This window comes from Pteropus medius, unplaced genomic scaffold (assembly GCF_902729225.1).
Source record: "Pteropus medius unplaced genomic scaffold, Ma_sr-lr_union100, whole genome shotgun sequence".
In the NCBI taxonomy this organism is placed as follows: domain Eukaryota; kingdom Metazoa; phylum Chordata; class Mammalia; order Chiroptera; family Pteropodidae; genus Pteropus; species Pteropus medius.
Window position 1 is genome coordinate 4,450,207 of NW_024346062.1, and position 16,301 is coordinate 4,466,507.

A 16,301-nucleotide genomic window follows, 5' to 3' on the forward strand; every position below is an offset into this window, starting at 1 on the left:
AACTTAGTAGTAAAGTTATTTGTACCAAAAAAAATACTAAATAGAATACAAAATAGTTTTCACCAGAAAATGTATCTGAAAACTACCATGGAAATGTTTACCACATTCTCTAAAATACTGTTAAAGTATATTTCTTTCATGTCATATTAATGATGGAGAAGTGAAGTCAAGCCTTAAGTGTATTTGCTTTTTCTAAAAAGTATTCCTAACATTTGAAGAATTAAGGTTAAACAAAATAGTGAAACAACATGATAATTCAAGTCTGTCCAATTTCTTCCACTGACCCTTTCTTTTAGCTCCATTCTATGTTTTAACATGGTGGAAAAACAACAGATTTTCCCTTAGACGAATGTAAAGAACAAGACAGAGCAATGGTGACTTCTCAGAGTGTCTGGGCTTTCAAACACCATTTAATGAGTGGATAGCCACATGATTAGTGAACAACTACATACCCCACTCATACAGGAAAATTTACCACATTAATTTGTCAATGTAAAAGATATAATGGAGATAATTTCTCAACAGATTGTCAAATGTAATCATGTGGCAGTCTGATTTATACAGTAAAATTCCATCCTTATATGAAAATAATTATTGTTTAGCCATATAAGAAAATTAAGGAAATATTTTTTAAAAATAGGAAGCTAAAAGGTGTATTTGTAACAGCCACAGTTTTTATAATTAAATAGTCCAGTGTGTTTTGGAAATTTCAAAAGAATGTATCACTCCAAATGTCTTAAAAATATTTGTAACCCAAAACAAATGTAATATTCTAAGTCCCTAAATTTACTCTAAAAAATAATGATACCATCTTAAGTAGAAGCTATTTACTATGGAAATAATTGACCTAGCTCTGTTAAATAATGTCAAAAACTTTATTGTACAAAGATTCATGGCGTTTACATACCTTATCCAAGGTCATACGGTTAGTGAGCGATTTTAAATAATTATTCAGTGGATGAATCAAAGAGAATAAGAGATACTCATCTTAACATGGATGAGTATTTCAACTCAATGAATTTAGCCATAAAAACAGTTTAATTATTATTGTATTATTACTGTTATCTTACCAAATTAAACTCTTAGTTTAACATTAACCAGTCACTACTGTTTATGAAGCTATTTGACTACATGGTTTTTCCTTTTCCTTTACTGTACTAAAGAAGGTAATTGCCTGCTTATAAACCTGTACTATGTGATAAAAGTAAACAAAATATTAGGATGAAATGAAATATTGTTCTAAGCGTATGCTCTAAGGACATTCAATAGAAGTAACTCTTAGATGACCGTTATCAGGAGTTTTCAAAATTCTGAGTATTTAAAGAATTTTGTATGTGAACAAACATTCTACCATATTCATTTTTAGCTATGTTTAATTAGAAAAGAGTAACTGAGAATGAATATGTTACAAAATTTTTTATACTTAGTGGTAAAGAAAAATTGAACAGAAAATTTGAGTTTATAGTTCACACTACCATGGCATAGTAACCATTGTATCACATTAAATTTATATGGGAAGCCTGACTTTGTTACTTCTTTTCAATTCTAAGCATATGCTAGATTTCAAACATTTTTGTCAGTCCCTCACAGTGTTATTTCCTCCGTATACTCTGCAATAGCTTCTCAATAGAGTTTGCATTCATTGTGTGACTACCACATGATTTTACATTGAATAAGGAAATGCACAGTAGATACTGTTGTTTCTTGGGAACAAAAAAATCTGACTATGGCTTTTCCTCATTCATTCCTTCATTTATCATTCATTTAACAGATGCTTACATGCTGAGCGCGGGGATGCATTGCTGAGCAAACTGGACACGGTCCCAGATCTCATAAAGTTTAGTCTATATGAGAGAAGACACTTATCAATTATATCATTGCATAGATATATAATTGCAAGCTTTTGAAGGATTTCAGCGTTTAGGGGAAACATAGCGAGGGTATATCACTTGAGGTTGAAGAATCATCATTTGAACTCCAATCTGAGGGATAAAGAGGAGTAGGGAGCAGAGCGTTTAAGCAGAAGCAGCAGCCTGTGAGCATGAACCCTGGTTAAATGTGTGAGGGTGTTGGAAGTAGAGGGAGCCAGGAGGGGAGGAAGTGCCATGAGGCGGAGGGCTGCTCAGAGGCCAGCACAAGTTGGTTGTGTGGTTCTTGTTAAAAATTTAGCCTTTCCGTGTGTACATGATAGCATTTCTGTTTTGCACAGCACAGAGGATTTTTCTTCTGAATTCCTTACCTTTTGATGCTGTTTTTAAACTCTTGTTAAGAGTTATAAAAATATCAGGTTGACTAGAAAACTCTAGTATTTTGGTCATTATTGCATCTTTTTAGATATCATTTAAAATGATCTAAAGCAATTGTACTTAATTTTTTTTCCCTTCTTCTTTTTAACTCTACTTCCAAACTCCTTAATGTTGTTCAGTTTTGGATTCCCAGTAATAAAACTTTCATTCTTTTGAAACACAGGAAACTAGAAAATTGAAAACATACTGAAACTTACGTAGCGTGTTCACAGGGATAATAGCTTAAATTGGCATGTGCTAGCTGTCCCAAGGTACAGAATTGTACTGCCATTTTGCTTTTTTTTGGTAAATATAAATGCTTTCAGAAATATTTTTAGATCTTTGATGATTTCCCTCTTCCAGTACATCTCCAAAATCCTTGAATCTGGCATATATTAATAAATATTCATAAAAAATTTAGTGTGACTAATTCACACAATATGATTATGCTTGGGGAACACTCATCCTGTCCTGTCAACTAGTATCAACACTAAGAGTTATTATTCAACATAACCATATGCTGCACATTCCTTGCGATTTAGTATCTTGCATCACTTGAAATTGTGATTTGTAGAATTGCTCAGTATGACTTTTTAATTTCATATGTTAAACAAAATGAACCAGCTGACAAAGGCTATAGAAATTATGAAATTATTTCCATATTTATATAGTAAAATCCTGAATGTAAATAAGAACATTGTAAAATTACTCTCATAAATATACAAGGGCATTAGATCTAAATGAAATAGCACTACATTTGGACTTGATTAGGCACCTAGCTTAAACTTTTAATGAGGTCATGCTTTATCATGCAATGTAATAATCAAGGAAGGATTTTTCATTAAACCTTTTTAAAATTTAAGAGCTCTTATCAATTCTTTCAACATCCTAAAAAAGAAAATACAATAAAAATCTATTAAAAGCATTCTGTTGGTATGACATGAAGTCAGTTGTGGCCAGGTAGACTAGTTGGATTATTTTAACCAATTGATTAATTAATCCATTTATTATTTACTTATTTGGTTAATTTTAGCCAATGTGGTTAATTTGAGTCCTAGTAAAATTAGTAAACAGTTAATAAAATTAACCAACTAATAAAATGCTCATATTAAATGATTTAATTAATACTTCAATGCTTGTCACTTCTTTAGCCATTTCAGCCCATTTCAACCCACTTTGAAATCTGCTTTACCTTCTTCTGGCTGTTTTCTCATTTCTGTAGGTTCTCTTTCTTGAAAGCAAACAGTTTTAAGAGATACTGAAATTAGCATTTGAACAAAGGACCTGTAAAAGAAAACTTTGTCTCTGAATCAGGGCTCCAGACCCCATGAGAGGTGGCCTTGAGGAGAGCCAAACTCAAGTTGCATCCAAATAAGAATTATGCTGGAGGAGACCAAGACAAGGAGTTAAACAGGGATGTACCATACAGGACCAGAACTGAGATAGAAAGTTCTTACTGCGGATCAGAGACAACTCTTTCTTAATTCTGAGCTCCTCCTTAATTATAATTACTTAACTATGAAAAACATTAGTCACAGTGGTCAGGAGAAGAGCTAAACATATAGGTAGGAAGAAAATGCCTCCAGCTCTGAGATTTGGATAGACAGAGGGAAGAAAGTCAAGTTGTTTATTGAAGTTAGATGATAATGAGATGATACCATTCACAGACTTTATTCTGTAGAACTATATAAAGGACATCTTAACAGGTACCCTACAAAAGGTTCCATATTCTAAATAAGTTTAGAAATAGCTTCCATACTTTCATGTGCTCCAATCCCCAAAACTTGGAGGTTTATATGTTAAAGCCTCTGAGAAACCCCTTAGTAAATAATTCATTTAATTTCGTTTAATGGCTTTTCTTTTTTTCTTTTTGTAATTTTTTAAAAAATAAAACATTTTTTTATGGTGATATTGGTTAATGAAATCCAGTAAGTTTCAGGTGTATAATTCAACAGGAAGGCATATATATATATATATATATATATATATATATATATATCTCTATAATCTATTGCATTGTGTATTCAGTGCCATAGTTAGATTTCTTTGTCACCACATGTTGACCCTATCATCCCCATCTACCTCCTCTCCCCTTCTTTCCCCCAACCTTCTGGTAACTACTAGTCTTTTGTCCATGTCCATGAATCTCTGTTTGTTTGTCCTGTTTGTTTGTTGCTTTTAGGTTTATATTCCACATATATGTGATATCATGTGGTTTTCAACTTTTTCTGTCTGGCTTATTTCACTTAGCCTGGTTATCTTGGGGTCCATCTACATTGTTGCAAATGGCAGTATTTCATCTTCTTATGGCTGAGTAATATTCCATTGTATATACGTTCCACAGCTTCTTTAACCAGTCATCTATTATAGAACACTTTGGTTGCTTCCATGTCCTGGCTACCGTGAATAATGCTGCTATGAACATCAGTGTGCAAATATCTTTTTGGATATATGTTTTCAGTCTTTGAGGTAAATACCCAGTAGAGGGATTCTGGATCATATGGTAGATTAATTCATAGTTTTTTGAGTAACCTCCATACTGTTTTCCATAGTGGCTGTACCAATTCGCAGTTCCACCAGCTGTGTATGAGGGTTCCTTTTTCTCCACATCCTGTCTTAACACTTGTTATTATTTGTCCTGCTGATTATAGCTATTCTAACAGGTGTGAGATGGTATCTCATTATGGTTTTGATTTGCATTTCCCTAATAGCTAGCGATGTGGAGCAACCTTTCATATGTTTGTTGGTCATTCATATGTCTTCTTGTGAGAAGTTTCTGTTCAGGTCCTCTGCCCATTTTTTGATTGGATCGTTTGTTTTTTTTGTTGTTATTGAGTTGTATGAGTTCTTTGTATACTCTGGATATTAGGCCCTTATCAGAGGCGTTGCTTGCAAATATCTTCTCCCATTAGGATGGTTGTTTCTTTACCTTGTTGACGGTTTCTTGTGCTGTGCAAAAGCTTTTTAGTTTGATGTAGTCTCATTAATTTATTTTTGTTTTTACTTGCTTTTGAGGTCAAAATCATAAAATCCTCTTTAAGTCCAAGGTCCATGAGTTTAGTTCCTCTATTTTCTTCTATGCAATATATTGTTTCAGGTCTTATATTCAGGTCCTTAATACATTTTAATTTTGGTGTGTGGTGATAGATAACAGTCTAGTTTCATTCTTTTGCAGGTGGCTTTCTAGTTTTCCCAGCACCATTTGTTGAAGAGGCTTTCCTTTCTCCACTGTATGTTTTTGGCTCTTTTTTTGAAAATTATTTGCCCATGTAAACACGGATTTACTTCTGTAATCTCGATTCTGTTCCACTAGTCAGTGAGTCTGTTTTTCTGCCAGTACCATGCTGTTTTAATTATTGTCACTTTGTAGCATAATTTGAGATTGGGCAAAGTGATGCCTCCAGCCTTGTTCTTTTTTCTCAAGATGGTGATACGGGATCTTTTATGCTTCCACACAAATCTGATGATTTTTTTGTTCTATTTCTTAAAAAACTGCCAATGGGATTTTGATGGGGATTGCATTAAATCTGTATAATGCTTTAGGTAATAAGGTCATTTTAGCTATGTAAATTCTTTAATCACTTTTTCAAATGTTCTTACCTGTTGTCCTCATGCAATCTGCCTACCCTCTCCCGAAAAAAGGCTTAATAACATTCCAGAGATAACATTCAGCAAGGCTCTAGTTTGGGATATGAACTCTCAAAATTCTCAAACATCAGTAATTTAAAAATTACAAGAACCTCTCACCCATAATTATAGCGTATTAGGCATTAAATGTATCTCAAGAAAAAAAATTTGTTATGTGTAGAAAACCTTCTCCCCCTTACCCCCAGTGCTACTATGTAGGAAACTTCCTGCTTAACCAACAAATGGTCCTGTTGAGAACCATTTTCTGAGAGAATTCTAGTGATTGGAACATATAGATGTATTCCTAAAAGGAGCAGTTCAACACTATCTCAGCTGCAGGTTAAAAACATTAAAATAATTTGGGCCAAATAAACAAATAAATGCGTGTATATACTCCTTGAGTACTTTTATGTCGTCTGTTTCTGCAGGCTAGCAAATAAAAATATATAGGTTCACATATCTCATGCGAGACCCACAGATATGATTTAGTTTTCTATCTGTTGGATGTCTTCTGAAACAGAGTTCTAACATATTGTCCCAAACAACCTAAAAATATTATTAAATTGTAGCTCTTCACAGATGTTGCTCTTTGAACTATAGTCAAGAAGTTTTAACTGTATATTGCCACCTTAAGTAGTCCCATTAAGTAATTGTATAGATGCAGTATTTTAGGTGAGTCAAAGGTGGCAAAACAGCATGCACACACACACGCCTTAGATTAAGTTTATGGTTTAATTAGCCAAATTTACACAATCTTATCATAGACACATAGCTACAAGGAGCAGGAAATGATGTAGTGTATTCTTAGCACAGTATTTCCTCACTTCCTTGGAATGGGGATACGTATTAACACAGCTTCTACTGGTACAGTTTTTATAAGGTATGGTCTTCCTCGATGCAGAAAAAGCTCAATTTTTTTTTCTTTTTACACTAGAAGCTTACAGCATCATCCTGGAAGAAATTGCATAATAAATGCACTTTGTTTAGAGAAATAGTTACACACATCAGGCTCTCCTGCTTACTGAAGCACGGTTATGTCTATCAAAGCTTTTCAGGGTTCTGGAGTGCCCACTTTCCCACAGTTACTCCATTGTAGTCAAATGGAGGTTTAAATAAAATATTACTAATAAGATTCTTCTTAGGATGTAGTTTTGAAGAAAGTCATTTATTTGCCTTGTAGTATACTTCTTCCTGTGTTTCTATTATCAATGTTATAGAGAATAAAAAACAAACCCTAACAGTAGGAAAGGAAAAAGCCCAGTGTTTAATTAATTAATAATTAACTTAATTTTTAAGAGTAGTTTTAAGTTCAAAGCAAAATTGGACAGGAAGTACAAAGAGTTCCTTTACATCCCCAGTCCCCCCCTCCACACACACACAACCTCCCCCATTATCAGCATTCCCCTCCAGAGTGGTACATTTGTTAACAATTGATAAACTTACATTGACACATCTTTATTACTCATGACTCATAGTTTACATTAGGGCTCACTCTTGGTGTTGTTCATTGTATGGGAACGTATATATATAATGACAAGTATACACCATTGTATTGTACGGATGGTCTCAGTACCCTAAAAGTTATCCATGTGTCACCAACTCATTCCTCCCTCCCCTTAACCTCTGGCAACCACTAATTGTTAACTATCTCAGTTTGCCTTTTCCAGAATGGAGTCATACAGTGGGTTTCTTTCACTTAACAATACACATTTAAGCTTCCTTCATATCTTTTCATGGCATGATAGATCATTTCTTTCTAGCACTGAATAATATTCTGTTGTCTGGATATACCACAATTTGTCCGCCTACCTACTGAAGGAATCCATTTATTTTTCAATAAAATGAGGTTTATTTTATTTGTTTTCTAATTATAAAAGCAACACATACTTATCTTTAAAAAATCAGAAAACACACAGAAACAAAATCACCTACCTGGGGACAGCCACCATTAACACCATGGTACCCTGCATATTAGTAGATCTCTTCATCTTCCTCTACACTTTATTTGCATAACAAGCCTCATACCATTTATGATTAGCCTACTATGTTAAAATTTAAATCTATATTATAAATTTTATACTTTAGTAGATATATCACGTCAACATTTTATATTTGTAGTATTCCATTGCATAAATGTACCATAATTTCTTTAACCAATTCCTGTACTGTACATTTAGGCCTTATCCACATTTTTATTACAAAGATTGTTGTATATATGTGTACATAAATTTGCACATATGACTATTATTTCCTTAGAACGAATTCCCAAAAGTAGAATGACTAGGTCAGAGGGCATATGTACTTGTTAGTCCTTTGTTGTTTTGCCAAAATTCCTCTGGAAGTCTGTACTCTCATAGCAGTTTTTGCCTTATAGTCTATTGTTTTTCAATTTATTTTGATCATTGCCTGATCATTTTTCCTGATATTTATTGATTATTGGAATTTCATCTTTTGTTTATTATTTGTCCATAACCTCAGCTGATTTTCATTGGAGGTCCTTGTCTCCTGTTGTTTTATAAAAGCTCCTTATATCCAAAAATATCAATCTTTGTTTTTTCCTAGCTTGCCATTTGCCTTTTAATTTTTGTTAATGACATTTTGTATTGGCATAATTTATTGGTTGCTTAATCTATCAATAATAATAATATTTAACATTCATTGAACACTTATTCTCTCTTAGATACTGTGTGAAGCCCTGTATATGCATTATCTCATTTAACTATATCCATTTCATATATCAGGAAACTCAGACCTAGATAATAGAAAACTTGCTGATAACAAGTGCCACATCTTTGATTTTGAATCTAGGACATATTATTCCAAAGACCGTATGTATGAGCTACTTTATTATACTGCTTCAAAAATAACAATAATAACTAATATTTATTTGGTTACTGTGTCCTAGCTGCTGTGTTAGGTACTTAATTTCCATTAATTCATTTAATTTTCACCACTACTCTATGAAGTAGGACTCTCTATATTCATATTTATTAATAACTGAATAAAGATGAGTTTCAGTCAGGTTTGTCTATTGTTCAAAGTTTTTACAGTAACACAATAGAGATAGAACTGTAAGTTCTTTTAGTGCAAGGATTGGGTTAATAGTACCTCCTGCCTACCTTTCAACATGAATGTGAGGGTCAGAAGAATGAATGAAAGCACTATCTAAGTAGGACACTCTAGGAATATGATGTACTGTTATTTTTACAGCACTATTTTCTCTAGTGCTGATTTCAGCTAAATCTTGGAACTCTTTTCCTGGAAAGAAAACAGTGTTTATGAAATTTTCAACCTTGGAGTGTTTTCTTTCCTCGTAATTCTTATGGAAATGAGGACTGCCTTTTATGAGTTAACTCAGCAAATCACCTTTCTTCCATTTAGCAATCAGTAAGGTACTTTTGGAGAAAAAAAAAATAACACTATTAGAAAACCAAGTTTTAAAAGCAATTGATTAATTTGATATATATTTATATTCCATCATATTTTATATTATTAATCATTGAAAATTTAATTTCCAACTCACTCAAATATTTACTTACTTTTTACTTATTATTAATCATTTGCATCTGCCAATTTAAAATATGGTAGTTGGCCATTCTCTTCTTTCAAAAAGAACCTGTTTTTATGCTTCTGAGTCTTTAAAATTTCTAACAATTTATTGCTCTCTTTCTAGTTTAAACCTCAACATATTTGTAATGTGTGTGTGTTTAATTTACATGGAAGATATAATTCGTCCAATTCAAATATCTAATTCTTGTAGATTTTTGAAACTGAACTTTAAACTTCTTTAGTGTCAAATTAGGGACATAAAATGTATGCGTAATTGCTATGTATTTACTTTGGTCATCATGAGCAAACCTCATTTTTTACACAACTTTAATTTTATCATAATGTTTATCTTAGTTGCAAAAGTAAACACAGTGGTGGTTTTTAAACAAGATAGGTTTTTATTAGCTTCACTCTATGTTTACCTAACTGTTCAGTCTGTGGCTCTCACTTTCCTTTCTGCATGTTTTGATTAATGGCCGCTGGACTTGTTCCAGAATATACTGATTATGGTCAGTGCACTTCAAAGATGATTTATTAATTGTGTTTGCAACTCAAATAATTAGGTAAAGATTGATCATATGCTTTATTATAGGTTTGCTAATAAAATCAGCAGTGACATTTTAAAATAAAATTTGCCTGAGCAGATTTTTTTTATCTGTACAGAAAGGACAAAATATTCATATTTTTAAAAAGTATATTCACTATTACCACAGCTTTACGGCCATTTAAAGCATGATTATTGAATGTATTAGAGGATTAGTCTTATAAGTATATGTGTTTTAAGTTCTATTTTAACATAATTTCAAAATAATTTGTTTCAAACGAGATTACATAGATGTTTAAATAAAGTATTTCCATGTTTATAACTCATCCTGGGAACAACCCTTACTATAATTTCCTCAGGCTATTACATGCTTTGGGGTTTCAAATTACTGACAGACTTGAATTTCTGTTTTGAAAATTTTTTTTAATAGATACCTGTTATAATTTTCCTGTGTTTTAGGTAAAGAGAATTTATCATATTATTTAGTATATATTATGCTCCTATCATCTGAAAAATTTTCTTACCTAAAATTTCTCTGAATTTGGCTTGATAATAGTTATTTTTTTCAGGCATTTTAAGTACTCTATCAATATAGAATAATGTGTACATATTCATTATAACTGGTCAGAGGGGTTATTAATCAAAAGAAATGAATCTCTGCTCATAATCCGTAGTTCCATACTGAAAGAAAAATAGGTATTTTTTTATTATTTGGTAGACTTATTCAAAATTTACATTTTAACAGTGAAATTCTAGAATTTAAATTATCTACTATGGTATTCAACTAAATGTTAAATAGATATTTAGTTTGTATTAATACATGAAATGAAATAAAATATTTTATAGTAATAGAACTGAAGGCTATTTCATGTTCTAAGCTTCTATGAAAGTATAAACTAGTTATGTCAAAATAAGAAGATATAAACCCCACAAGTAACTGAGATGTTGGCAAATGGAATCAAATAAATCAAATATGAGAATAAAAAATGAACAAAAGATCTAAATAAATTAATTAAAAACATAATTATCCATAAGTATTATTCAAGGATTTTGTTTGTTTTTGGTAAATCATTACTAAAGGATAAAAATACACAGACATGGTTTATTTAAACATCATTATTCAAAAGTATTTTCAGTAAAATTTTAGGACATAATCTTTGCTTAATTGAAAATCTTTTACAATAATTTTGTTTCTAAACAGTTCATACATTATAATTTTTCTAGATCAAATTTATGCATGTTACTTTTAAAATGTCATTTTTTGTAATAAATGGAAATAAATGGTCAGTGTATTGAATGAAACAGTGTTGTTATTACCAGCATTATTGGGTGCTTTCTCCTACATACACCACTTCTAGAAACAGAATAAAGAGGTTGGCACAGGCTGTGCCTTCAACTTTGTATATTAAATAGAACAATGAAGAAAGATTAATATGTAGTACTCATTTACTTTTTTCCTTTTTGAAGTTATATTTTCTGACAAACTATCTTTAATATGTGTACAGCTAAAATATGCTAAATTCCACAATAGATACAAGAACTATAACATTTTGGAGGAGGGAGAGTTGATGTTTTACTTGGAGGGCTATGGAATAAGGAGATGTGATAAGATCAGAGAAGACTCGCTAGATGGAGGCATTTTTTGAGTTTAGCTTTGTAGGGGAATGGAGGTTGCTAGAGACATAAACTGAAGAAAGATAATGCAGAGACTAGTAACTGAACGCAGTCTCCTGACTCCCTTTCTTTCTTTTAGTAATGGAATTCCTTCTGCCATCTCATGCATCCCCAAGTTTTAATAGGGCAAGTGGCAGTCACCCTAAGAGGCTACATTTCTCAGCTTCATTGGCAATGTGGTATGGCCATGTGGCAAAGTCCTTGCCAGTGGGATATGAATGGAAATGATATGTACAATTTGGGGATCTTGCCCAGAAAGTAATTGGGCATACATTCCCCTCTCTTTCTTCCTTCTTATCTTCTATCTGGCATTTAAGGAAAGCATCCTAGGAGATGGCAGAACAACAAAAGGGGAAAAGTCATAGTCCCTGGGAAATCTCATGGAACAGGGCAGCATATCCACCATAGACTACCCACCTAACTCTAGACTATTGTGTAAGAGAGAAGTAAATGCCTGGCTTGATTGATCCATTGTGCTTTTGGGTCTCTTTGTTAAGGAAGCGTGAGATACCCCCTCACTAAGAAAAAGGGCTTTTCCCTCAGGGTAACAGAGTGCATAAGTAAATGCACAGAAGAGAAGTCTGGAAGATAGGGACCAGTGACCATATTGTGAGATGCACAGAGATAGAGATGTGCATAAAGCTGGCAGGGTATATGGAACTCAGATCACAAAAGACTTAAATGCTGAGCTGATTTATTTGGAGTTCTTTCATGAATCCAACAAGGAACTGTTGAATGTTTTAAGCCAAAGAATGGCATAATGAACAGTGCTTTAGGAAGAATTCACTGCAAACCATATATTTCATGGAGGGAATGTTTGCAGATTGGCAGTGAAGATAGGATATTACAGTGGTCCATGAAGCATTCTCTGAAGAACAGTGATTATAAGTGTGATTAGAAAGAGAAGGAAGAGATAAGTTGAGAAACACTTAAGGTTGCTATCCTCTTAGTACCAGACTTGGGAAGACTCATCAGTTATTGAAAGCTATTTATTAAACTTTGATTTCTTTTTTTTTTTTTTTTTTTTTTTGAGGCAAGGCAACCCTTGGGTGACCTCACAGATTGCAAGGACCTTGTCAGCTTTCAATCCCTTATTTTTTTATTTTTTACACCTACAGCATCTGGTCTTCCTAGGTGGTCTCCCATTCAAGTGCTAACCAGGCCCGACCCTGCTTAGCTTCCAAGATCAGATGGGACTGGGATCGGGCTTGTTCAGGATAGCATGGCCGTAGACATGTTAAACTTTTCAAAGTAAGTCATCTGTGTTACTTTAGAAATCAGCTACCACAAAAGCTGGATACATAAAATTTGGTGGTCATGAGCACTGACTTTTCCAAAACTGGAAAAGTTTCCTTTCTTAGGTTGGCATATTTATATACTCAACTATCGAGGTATATATGATATTATACTATATTAATTTTATATTATTTTACGTCTTTTTATTTATTTTTTTAAACTTAATTGGTAAGCTATCTTCAAATCATGCTTCAAGAAAGATTGTCGCTCTGAAAGGTATACTATAGCCTCTGAAAACTTTCTTTTATGTAGGAGTTCTTGTTAGCTCCAACTACAAGAAATATTCCTTTTGTACATGTATTTTTATTTCAATCTGAAATTACAGGAATTCTGTTGCTTACAGATATATTATATTCTACTTATGGACTACAGAGAAAATCAATTTTTTCACTGTCATACTATGTTATGGATATAGTGCTGATTTTTCAAAGTGTTTTGACTAGGGCCAAAATATATGGTTTTGTAGAAATTTCCAGACTTATATATCTGTATTTCAAGAAAACTATGAAAATAATATTTTTTTTTTATTTAATGAGGATTTTTTTTTTTTGGTTAAGCAATAAATGGCACCATATAAAATATAGAAACTGTTAAACAGATTTACTCCATTCTCAACCTACTATGTGTAAAAGTAAGACAAATGAAAATCACAATATTCTTACTAAATAGTAAATGGTCTTTCAGGTCTGGAGGATGATTTTAGAGTCTTCCATATAAGTTGTTAAGAACATATACTAACATCTAAGGGAGGAAAATAACCCAGCAAAGGAAAGAAAATTTAGCATTACAGATTATCATTAGATGTGGTTATAGGTCTCTCCCTTTTATCTCCCCCTTAATACAAAATGGAATGCCTACTATGTGCCAAGTACTGTGCTTGGGGGTGTAGCTACAGCACCAAACACTATAGACCAGGTACTTTTGCTTTGCGAGAATGTGATGTAGCTGCAGAAACAGATCAATAAATTACAGTGTGATAATGAGGCCACATGGTATAATAGTTCTAGGTGCATTTGGAATGTCGTACTAAAATGAATACTGGAGGTGGGCACAAATAACACAAAATGAAAATTATTACCTCTTTTTCATTAACCATGGATGGACACACAAATAAGTGACTGCAAATGAGAAAATATATTACATTTATAGAGTTCAAATATTAACCTCCAAAATTGAAATTCATTGCAAACCGGCAGTTAAAAAAAGAAAATGTTTTACAACTAGCATGATACCTGGTAAATGGTACATATTGTATAATTATCAAGCAAATGAAGTAATAAGTGGATCTTATCTATAATGAAGTAAAGGAAATATTAAGTGGATCTCAGCCAGCTGAACCTTCCCCTTCTTTTTAAGTAGTACAGCCATCTACACAGTAACAAAAGCCTGAAAGTAAGAGCCATCTTTTACTTTCTCTTTCCCTCACCTCCACATATTGTCCATCTGGGGGTCTAATACTTCATGCCTCTAAATATCTTTTAGAGCCTAATCACTTGTTGCTCACTTCTACTGCCATTAACCTGGTATAAGCCACAATCATCTTTTACCTAGATTACTGCAGTTTTCTCTCTTTTGGTCTCCCCATTTCATTTCTTGGTTCTCTAATTCAGAGGTCCCTAATGCCCAGATTGCAGACCAGTACTAGTTCATGGCCTGTTAGGAACCAGGCCACACAGCATGAGGTGAGTGGCGGGCCAGCAAGCGAAGCTTCATTTGTATTTGCAGCTGCTCCTCAGCACTAGCATCACTGCCTCAGCTCCGCCTCAGATCATCGGGCATTAGATTCTTGAGCACCAGTCCCTCGTGTCAAAAAGGTTGGGGATTGCTGCATAATCAACTTCTGAAAACAGAAATTAGGTTATATCTTTATACTTCTTCTTATTTCTCCCAACTTCATATCCTTCCCCTAAAATATTCCACTGGCTTCCCATTGTACTTAAAATCTAAACTCATTTCCATGGTTACATGCTCTAAATGATCTTGCCTCTGCCTCTTAAAAATAATTGTGTGATTTATTCATTTGTTTAACAAAGATTTGGGGAACATAGGCATATACAATTGATTCTTAGTCACAGTAGCTATGTTCTATAAAGTTTATGTGAACACTGAATTAACAAATACTGAATCATTGTCCCTAGGGGAAATATAGGGCTAGGTTCCTGGAGCCTCTGGTAACAACATATTTTGTAAACCAATCAATATATAACCTGTTTTTTTTTTTTTGTATGTTTCTGTTTAATGACACTTTATCTAATATATATTGTTGATTCATTGACATTGAACTGATGGCCAGTGAACTTGTGGCCAATAGCACTATAACTAATGCCTGAGTGAAGCTTATCTAACACATGTGTAGATGGTCCCCAACTTACTATGGTTTGACTTAATGTTTTTTTGACTTTATGGTGGGACAAAAGTGATAGTCATTCAGTAGAAACTATACTTCGAATTTAAAGTTTTGATCTTTTCCCAGGCTAGCAGTATTTGGTAAAATACTCTTGTGATGTTAGGCAGAGGCAGTGAGTGAGCCACAACTCATAATCAGCCACATGATTATGAGGTTAAACAACTGATGCTCTACAGTGTACTGTGTTGCCAGCAGTTTTTGGATATTGTATTTTGTGTTTTCACATTCTATCATGTCTACAAAATGCCCATCTGTGTTTCCTGCTCTGGGAAGAAGAAGAGGAAGGCAGTAATTCTTGATAGTTGCCCAGCTCTGGGCTATTGTAGGTATTCTGAGCATGTTTAGGGTAGGCTGGGCTATGCTAGCCTATGATATTCGGTCAGTTAGGTGTATTAAATGTATTTTCTACTTAGGATATTTTCAGCTTATGATGAACAGTTGTTTACTGGACCCCATAGTAAGTTGAGGAGCACCTGTATTTTCTCCTGTAAGGTACATCATAGCCTTCTTGTGCTTGGGACCACTAGGCAGAAATTTAGCACTACAGTTGAGGGCCATTTGAAAAAATCAAAATCATCAATAAAAAGGACAAAAATGCAAAAAACATGACACTAAATATACTGCAAAAAAAGATACTCGTTTATAGTCTGAGGGATGAAACCAGAAGGCACGAAACTTGTTCCACCTAACCTAGGCACATGTATTTCAGGGACTCAAATTTTGTGATGCTCTGTGCATGCACATGTCCACAGTGACTGAGAAAGCACCTCCAGTATTGATTTTGAGGTTACAAATGAATTTTAGCGAGTAGGTGAATTTGGAAATACGTAATTTGAGAATAAGGAGAATCGGCTAATAGTATTTAAAGCTATGGGACCAGAGGAAATCACCTAGATTCTGAATGAAGGATACCAAGATT

At 33.4% G+C, this 16,301-nt stretch overlaps 1 protein-coding gene and 1 pseudogene across 4 annotated transcripts in view; one reads left to right on the forward strand and one right to left on the reverse strand.

Annotated features, from left to right (window-relative positions):
• XRCC4 (X-ray repair cross complementing 4) overlaps positions 1-16,301 on the forward strand; it is a 217,539-nt gene that overhangs the window by 143,235 nt on the left and 58,003 nt on the right. The window lies entirely within an intron of this gene.
• LOC120612656 (uncharacterized) lies at positions 12,789-12,913 on the reverse strand (annotated as a pseudogene).